General features: G+C 35.3%; 1 pseudogene; it reads right to left on the bottom strand.

Annotated features, from left to right (window-relative positions):
• Positions 1–447: 447 nt before the first annotated feature.
• On the bottom strand, positions 448–4,257 carry LOC115956746 (annotated as a pseudogene).
• Between the last annotated feature and the right edge of the window lie 5,295 nt (positions 4,258–9,552).

Below are 9,552 nucleotides of genomic sequence, written 5' to 3'. Positions count from 1 at the left end.
GATGTTAATGTGGATTAATTGGAACGTAGCAATAATAAATGTTACCCTTCAGTTTTTAGATATATATATATATATATATATATATATATATACATATATTAGTTTTGTTTTTTGATTGCTGGAGGTTTCCCTAAGTTGGTTTATTTTAAGATTTCCCTTAGTAGTTTGTGTTTGTTTCAATGAATAAAAGCGAAATTATGCCCAAAAAAAAAAAAAAATTCATTTTATTCACAACATACAATCTTATCTAATAACTTTGTACAGCACAATCATTTTCTCAATTAAATGTACTTTCCTTCCCAATACGTATCCTATTCCTGTTTTGTAAAAATTTAGGCTACAATATTTAGTTTACCATCATGCAAGACCCAAAGGCAATCTTATACAGTTTGTACGCATTCATCGTGGTACAATGCTAGAAAAGCTAAGCTCATTTAAATCATCAATCTAAATGAATTTATCCAGAGAGAATGCAGGGTATTTTGGTTCAAGAAGTGGTATTAATTCACTTCCCAGTAGAACTACCACAGTCGACATGGTGTGTCTGTCTTGTGGATTTTTCCTGCACACACAAAAGTCCAATATGTATGCACCTTGCAATTTCTGATGCCAAACATGATGCCATCAAGAAGCTGTCCGCAAACTCTAATACTTTATTTTCACACCAATCTCCATTCTTATTCAAGCAAACAAAAGTTAACTTATATATGCAAGGAGTGTTTGTGTATGTTTAGTAAGGTAGAAGCCATTATTCCTTTCTCCACTAATAATCTCAAGCAACATTACACCAAAGTTGAAGACATCGGACTTCATAGAGAATTTTCCTTCCATTGCATATTCTAGAGCCATGTACCTGCTTTATGGACACCAACGTTAATATTATTTTTTAATTTTTGTAAAAAAAACCAATAAGAAGAGAAATAATGGAAGTATTAGCTTACTATGTTCCTACAACTCTCTTGGTTTTCACTAAAGATCCTTGCCATTCCAAAATCCGATATTTTGGCAACCATGTCATGGTCCAACAACACATTACTAGGTTTCAAGTCCCTCTGAATGATTTTAAGTTGGGAGTCCTCATGAAGATATAGAAGTCCTCTGGCAATCCCACTAATAATGTTATAGCATGTCTCCCAATCAAGTTGCGAGCGCCTTTTTGAATTTGAAATTCAATATTAATTATAAGCTATGACATCATGCATACATGTGAATTTTAGAAATCTTCAATGAATCCAAAATACTATCAAGCTTATAACACAGAATGCAGGAAAAAAACAAACCAAAAATAAAACTATCAAGGCCTTTGTTAGGCATGAACTTGTATACAAGCAACCTTTCCTCTCCCTATATGTCACATCCCAATAGCCTCACAAGATTTTTGTGTTGAAGTTTTGCAATAAAAGTATGACCTCATTTTTTAATTCCTCTAAGCCTTGCAATGACTTCGTTGAGGACCTTTTAACTGCTGCTTCCTTGCTTTCATGTAGCACACCCTAAATGAAATAACTTCCAAATAGACAAAATTCAGAACCAAGTTGTTAATTGGTGTGGATTCTACTAGATTACCATTTGAAGTCTTTTTTCCTGTGCGACAAAAATAATATTAGCCCACTTTGATTCATGTGTTTGAGAACAATTTATTTGTGGTAGCTTATTTGTGTAATCTTTATCAAAAGATATAGTCTTTAATAAATTTTATGTACATGTGTGACAAAAAGTTAAAAGCTAACTTATTTTGGAAAGAAACTAAAAATGTTAGATTATTTGCCGTAAAACTGAGGAAAAAGTAAAAAGTAGAAAAACAAATAAGCAATAGCCAAATTCTTTCGGAAGCTCTTTCACTACTCGGTTTTGGAGTTCAAAATAACAAATTAAATGATACTAGCCGACTTATGGTGTCTTATATTTTGGTCTGCTGTTTTAATAAAAAACACAGCCCCTAGCCATTTTTAAGAGTCAGAGGATTTAAGAGCAAACTGGAAAAATTTCCTCATCATCATCATCTTTGTATTGAGTTCTTGATTGCTTTGATTTTACATTCCATTGATTAAGGCAAGATCATGGAACCAACTTTATCTACCCCACTTATATTTTAATCCCATTGTAAGCAAGAGTGTGGTTGAAATCAGAGCCAAAATTCAGTGACGTTCTTGAAGTGGCTAATGTTTTGGTTTAGAGGAGATCACTAATAAGAATTCTAAATAGAATACCATGATAGGAAGGCAAACTGAGTGTTTGCAAAGGTTGCATTGGTGTAGGCGAGGCAAAGGTTTTGTAAGTGGCTAACTATATAATCCTTCTTTTTATAGTGTTTTCAATAGTTTCTATGTAGTAGTTTTTAATTCGAAAAGTCTTCCTTTAGTTTTCCATCTCATATCCATTCTCTATGTCAAAAATGATAAAGATTATATTGATTTTACGTACCTTGTAAACTTTTCCAAATCCAACTTTACCAATCATGTTGTAATCTGCGAATTTGTTTGTGGCAGCTTCAATTGTCCCAAAATCGAATTGCATGGATTCTATTTTTGTTGCTTCACCTACAGCTAAACATCCAAAAAACAATAATAAATGTAAGAAATTACACTACAAAGAGCATTGTTTGCAGATATGATAAGGTAAGAGTTTGTACATAATCCATTTAATCTATATAATTTCTGACAAATTACTAACCATCCTAGAAGTTTATAATTTTTGATAATCAAGAACCTTTATTGAAAGAGTAGGAGAACCAGCAACAATACAGAACTGCAAACAACCCAAACCAGCAACAAATCAAACAAGATTCCTTAAAAGAAAGACCAATAACAACAAACCAACAAGAACCTCAACTAAGCCCAGCCCCAAGGCACTCAAAGCAAGACCACCTACAAACCTGCAGAACCACAACAGAACTACAACAAAAAAATGAAAAAAAATCGGCAATCAAATTAAAGCACAATCGAAACAAAATGCAACCAACACTCAACGACAGATAGCCAGCAAACCAAACAACAAACAACATCATAAAGCTAGAAAGGAGGCCTCGGCAGCATCCTTAAGCAAAATTGAGGCTCTCTGAAGAATAGAATCTGTGAATCCCCACAATCTAGGGAACATGCTACCCCCTTCAATTTGAATCTTGACTTGTTTTCTGATGAGCCCCACAATCTAATCTTCTGTTTCAATCAATCTTAATTTGAAAATGATTGCATTTCTATGACACCAATTGTGGTAAACAGCAACACTAAGCCTTGTTTTTTACCATAGGCAGATTTATCTTTCCTATCATCCCTTTTGGAATCTTGGCAGCACCAATACTTACTTAACCCTCTTCCAAATTCTTCTAGAAATTTAACCTACAAATAGTAAGGAATTTATTATTTCTAATTTATATAGTCTTTAACACTCCCTCAAGAGAGGCTTAGTTTTAAAACAAATCCTTATTGAAAGGATTCCATCAAGTGGACTTTTGAAAATGAGGAGAGTGTGACATATGATTTGAACATAAAACCAGTTGTATACCATGATAAATTAGGAGGCAGTCAGATTTCTGAGAATTCTCTTTGTTTATGTCATTGGACTTCTTTCTTGCACTCCTCCTTAGGAAACAGTAAAGCAGAATAACTAGCACCTCAGAGGCAGCAATTGTGACACCAATAACGATAGCTATTACCGTTGAGATTTTGCCTTTTCCTGTAAAAGCAATATGTTTTATTGACAACAGTTGATGGTCAGTTACAAGAAGTGCGGCCTAATAAAGTGATTGAGTTTCATCAGTAAAACGAGAAAGTTGAATCAATAAAATGGATATGTACCTTTTGGTCCAGGTCCTGGTGCGGTGATAGCTTGTATAGGGTAAAACGAGAAAGTTTCATACCTAATGTTACAACTAGGATACAAAACTCGACCCCCTCTGTTTCCACCAAAAGATGTGGGCAGCTTTGTTATTGCTCCCCAAAGACACCTACTGCAATCAAAGCTGGATAGGTTGGGGGTGCACTGTACAAGGTTGTATGGCGTTTGTAATTCTGTGAATTTGGTTTCTTTGGTAGCAAATTTTTTAGCACTAGACGAAGCATTTGCAGCCCGTGGCACCAAGTCACCAAATGTTAGCTGAAGGAAGCGATCTGGCTCTATTCTATCCAACACGTTCCACAGAATCTTTCTCGGCTCGTCTTCCATGACCAAGAAGAACGATCGATTTGAGTAGCGTATCATGCATTCATTATACCATATAAAGGCCACTTTTCTTTGAGGGCAGAACAGCTGAACCATCTCTTTGGTTGCGGTTGACACGCAGTCTCGGCACTCATTGGTAGTGAGGTCACCACGGCAGAGGAAGAGGCCGTAAATAGTGTTCTCTGGGGATTGAGTTTGACCCACTGTGGTGTTGTAGAAGCCGGTTTCACGAGTGGAATTTGCGGAAAGGAAAAAGAGGAGGCTGTTGAGGTTAGAATGGTAGGTACTATTGGCGGTGAAAGTGGTTTGGTTTGAATAGAAATGGTAGCTGTATTGGGCTGCTTCACTTGTAAGGCTTAGGGATGCCCATATTTATATGATCTGTCTTGTGCTCGTAATCTGACTCAGGAGTCTAAGGTGTCATGAGTTAGGATCCACTCCTATCTGGGAGAGAGGTGTATGTAGAATATTATTTGAATTAGGAGTTCGACTCCTCGTTGGATTTGGATAAGGAAGGAATTTTATTCCTTTTTATTAGGATATATGTGATTTACTTGTTAGGAACATATGCCATTATTTTATGTAATTGACTAATCTTTTGACAAAACGCACTTTACTTGTATTTTGGTAGATCTAGGATGTGTTTAATACCTCAATAAACTTTGTTTCAAGATCAAGTGTTGAAGCCATGCAAGTTCATTAAAGCTCGATAGCTAGTATCTATCGAGCTTGAAGAGTTGTTCTAGCCCCGTGGTTCGATAGTTGCTCGACAGCTACTCGACAGATGGCTATCTATCGAGGTTTATGAAAAATAAATTTTCAGTTTTGTTTTGACTCTAATTTGTGATTATGTATTTGAGCCTTCTTTTCTCACAACCTTAGACATATAAAATGATTATTTTAAGGGCCGTCAAAGGTGGACACAAGTTGCACAAGTGTTGAGCAAAGTTTGTTCAAGCAAATTGTGACCGGAGACAGAATTTGCCCTAATTCATCATTCTTGTGTAGAAGTTGCTATGCTTGTGCACCGTAGGATTTTGTGACCAAGTATCTTCTGGATCTTCATCGTGGATGAACTGAAGAATTTTGCAGCCAACAACTTTCTCTAGTTGGTGATTGAAGTTGCGTATTGGAATCCGTGCAATTGGTTAGTCACATACTAGGAGCTGTTCATTACAAGGAGAGCTTGTTATTACAGAACAACTCCAATTGGATATTGGGGTAAGGGTTCAATTGTAAATTGATATAAGACACTGAGATTCCTTTACTTGTAACCGCTTGTTGTGATAATAGTGGATTTTCGGGAGTGGTGACCTTAAAATCACCCGGTGGAGTTTTTGCCGTGTTGGTTTTCTCCATTCGTAAATAAATCACCGTGTCAATTTATTTTCCGCTGCACTTAATTTAATTGGTGATTTGTTTGTGTTACCACACGTTTGCATATTAATTTGATTAATTAATAAACTTGGCTAATTAATCAATTAATTCATCACAAGAGGTCAATACGTTTTTGGCCTATCACTTTTGGGTTACTGTTATTTGAAGTTATCAAGCTCTATTAGAAGTCTTGTCTACCACTTGATTTAGAATTCTTTTGGAATAGGAGTAATTCTCCTTTTGTGTGGAAAAGAAGTCTATTCCTTCTTGGTTTTGGATATTCTAGCCTACTCAAGTCTCCTATATAAGCATAGTGCTATTATAGAAAATTAAAGAGAAAGAGAAAAGAGAGTGTGTGTGAGAAAAAGGCTCTCTCTTCGTTTGGTTATTTGATATTTATGCATTGCAATTTGGAATAGTGAGAGAGATTTGTTACCGCTTGGTTTTGGTGATTTGCTCTCTCTTGGTGCGTTGCAACTTTTGGATTAGGTTTGTGGCTCTCTCTTTGGTTTGTGCACAATTGGTATTTGGTATTCGTATTTGGTATTTGTGAACTTTTGATTCTTTGATTTTGTATTTGTGAGAGAAAGCTATTTGGGTGTATTTGAGATTTGGGTTTGTGAGAGTGCCTCTACACCAATTTGTATTATTCCAAATTTGTTATAGTGAAATTTGTTCGTCGTCACCCGTGGCTGTAGGCTATTGCTAAACCATATAAATTCTTGGTTTTTTGTATTTATTTTCTTTTGGATTAATTTTCTTCGTTCCTATTGTTAGTTTGAAGATCTTTCGCAAGCCTAAAATATTTTCACAATCAATCTTGGTAAAGGTGTTTGGATTTGTTCTCTTTGGAGATTTTGGTGATTGGTTCGTGAATCTGATTTTTAGGGAGAAAGATGTCAGGTGATTTCTCTACAAAATCTTCGGCGAATTCTTCTGAAAAAAAAGCCTTTGTCAGAGTCTTTTGCAAAACCTTTGGTGGTTAGAACGATGGTTTCTAATGCCAAATTTGAAGTAGATAAATTTGATGGAATGAATAACTTTGGCATGTGGCAACGCGAAGTTATGGATGTCTTGGTCCAACAAGAGTTGGATATTACTTTGGAAGACAAACCTGAAGGGATGTCAGACAAGGATTGGGAAAAGATTAATAGACAAGCTTGTGGCACTATTCGTTTGTGTTTGCCCAAGGATGTTATTTTTTGGTGGTGACATGGTGATTAAGCCTTTGCATAAGTTCAAGTGTTGCTTGGACATGTTCGGTATTTACAATTTGAATTAGCCCGTAGGGGCTCTGGTGGTGGTGACAGAGAAGTTTTGTTTGTGGTGATATGCACTTTGTTTTGGACTCTTATTTGGCACCATCTTTGGGTGCATTTGGCGTCCATTGGCGTATTTAGAAGCAGTTTTGGATAATTTGCACTTTTTTTGGTTAGGCTCTGATTTGATTGAGTGCTTTGCATTTGTGGTTTGGGAGATGTCTTGTCAAGGTGGAGACTTGTTAAGGATTTGTATTTGGTGGTCTACAAATGTCATTTGTGAGGCTTGATGGAATTCAAGCCAAGGTGGAGATTGGTAGAATATAACTTGAATTAGGAGTTTGACTCCTTGTTGGATTTGGATAAGGAAGGAATTTTATTCCTTTTGGGTTACTATTATTTGAAGTTATTAACCTCTATTAGAAGTCTTGTCTACTACTTGATTTGAAATTCTTTTTAGAATAGGAGTGATTCTCCTTTTGTGTGTGGAAAAAAAGTCTAGTCCTTCTTGGTTTTAGATATTCTAGCCTACTCAAGTCTCCTATATAAGCATAGTGCTGCTACAGAAAATTAGAGAGAAAGAGAAAAGAGATTGTGTGTGAGAAAAAAACTCTCTCTTCGTTTGGTTATTTGATATTTATGAGTTGCAATTTGGAATAGTGAGAGAGGTTTGTTACTGCTTGGTTTTGGTTCTGCGGTTTGGTAATTTGCTCTTTCTTGGTGCGTTGTAACTTTTAGATTTGTTTTGTGGCTCTCTCTTTAGTTTGTGTGCAATTGTTATTTGGTAATTGTGAACTTTTGATTCTTTGGTTTTGTATTTGTGAGAGGAAGCTATTTGGGTGTATTTGGGATTTGGGTTTGTGAGAGTGTCTCTACACCAATTTGTATTATCCCAAATTTGTTATAGTGAAATTTGTTCGTCATCGCATGTGGATGTAGGCTATTGCTGAACCACGTAAATTCTTCTTGTTTTGTGTTTATTTTCTTTTGGATTAATTTTCTTCGTTCCTATTGTTAGTTTGAAGATCTTTCATAAACCTAAAATATTTTTATAATCAATCTTGGTAATTTGAGGTTCCGCTATTTTACATCAGTGTACACAATAATTTTCCAATATTGAGATCCAATGAAGGTTGTGTTTGGTATTGGCTCAAAAGGCCATTTTTTTTACTATTAGCATATTTTTCCTATTATTCAGCATATTTTTGCTACTATTCATAGATCTCGTTGCACTTTTTGGTACTATTAATAGGTCTCAATGTACTATTTTAGTTATCTTATAACTTTAATTATAGTACTTTCAGCAAAAAGTTTTCATTTTCAGCTAAATAAACTATTTTCAAACAGACTTGAAGTCTGTGAAAAAAGCCGAGCCACTCACCCCTGCACATTTCAAAATGATACGACATTGGAAAATTAAAGTTAATCAACGATGTGTAAAACAAGTACGAAAAATTTTACAAACATTTTATTGTAGGTACAAACTACATAAAGATGTGACAAAAAAATGCTAATACTTAAAAAAAATAGTGAGCCAATACCTTTTTTTTTAATGAGCTAGCCCCAAGGTAATTGATCCCCCATCCCACCCACCACCACCGCTAGCAAAGCCCCACCTATTGATGTCTCTTTAAGGCCCCAAATTTCTTTCCCAAACATGTTAGAGGAGCCGCATCAGTTTGTCTAAAAATTTATGTCTGTTTTATAGTTAGAACATATTCTTCCTATCTCCTTTCCTTCAATCATTGTCTTCTTATTCTCTTCCTATATATAGAGACTCAATTTGTAGTCCAACCACAATCTCCTCCCCACCATCCAAGGCACTTTCACAAATACAAGAGCAACAAAGATCACACAATAGCTCATGAACAACCAAAAAATTCCCCCCCAAAAAAAAAAATATCATATCAACCATGGATCTACAAAATTGTAACAACCCAAAAATTTATAGAAAATTTCATACCCATAAACCCAGAAAATCATGGCAAAAAAGAAAATTCATACCCATATAAACATACCCATCCCTACTGCCATGAAGTGGCAATCAAAAATCAGCCATCCTAGAAAATCAGTCAGACACCACTATGTTATAATTGTTGCAAAATTCAACCATCAATGAGTCTTAACGAAGCCTCTAAAACCCATCAAAAGAAAACCATCTTTGATTTGACTCAAAACAAATATTCCCTAATCCTTCTTGACAACCGCCTTATTATCACCACCAAAAAATCCAAGTAATCCCAAGCTCTCCCAGACCTTGGTCATTGACGAGAGAGAGAGAGAGAGAGAGAGAGAGAGAGAGAGAGAGAGAGAGAGAGAGAGAGAGAGAGAGAGAGAGAGAGAGAGAGAGAGAGAGAGAGAGAAGTGAAATTGAAAACAAAAAATCAATAAAATATTAATTACATAGCTACAAGTACTGTGTAAAACTAAAAACAAGAAATTAAGAAAATATTCAAATACACAGCTACAGTAACCATGTATGGGTCAATTTTAGGCCAAATTATGTTAATTTTTTTTTTTAATCTTTTTCTATTATGCACCCATTGATGTGAGTGCTCTTAGCTACTAGCCAATCAACCCTTCTTCCTTTCTCTTTTTTATTTTTTATTTATTTGTTTACTAGCTTTTTTTAGAAGCTCTCATTCAACATTCTAGTAATTTTCCTTTCTCGTACTCTACTTTCAAGCCACGTACCACTCAATTCTAAAAGATTCTCATCCTAGTGCAATTTTTCTCAATCTTATACTCTTCATTG

Source organism: Quercus lobata, chromosome 8 (genome assembly GCF_001633185.2).
Source record: "Quercus lobata isolate SW786 chromosome 8, ValleyOak3.0 Primary Assembly, whole genome shotgun sequence".
In the NCBI taxonomy this organism is placed as follows: Eukaryota; Viridiplantae; Streptophyta; class Magnoliopsida; order Fagales; family Fagaceae; genus Quercus; species Quercus lobata.
Note: the sequence above shows the minus strand (reverse complement) of the source record. Positions and strands in the feature narration are given on the sequence as shown.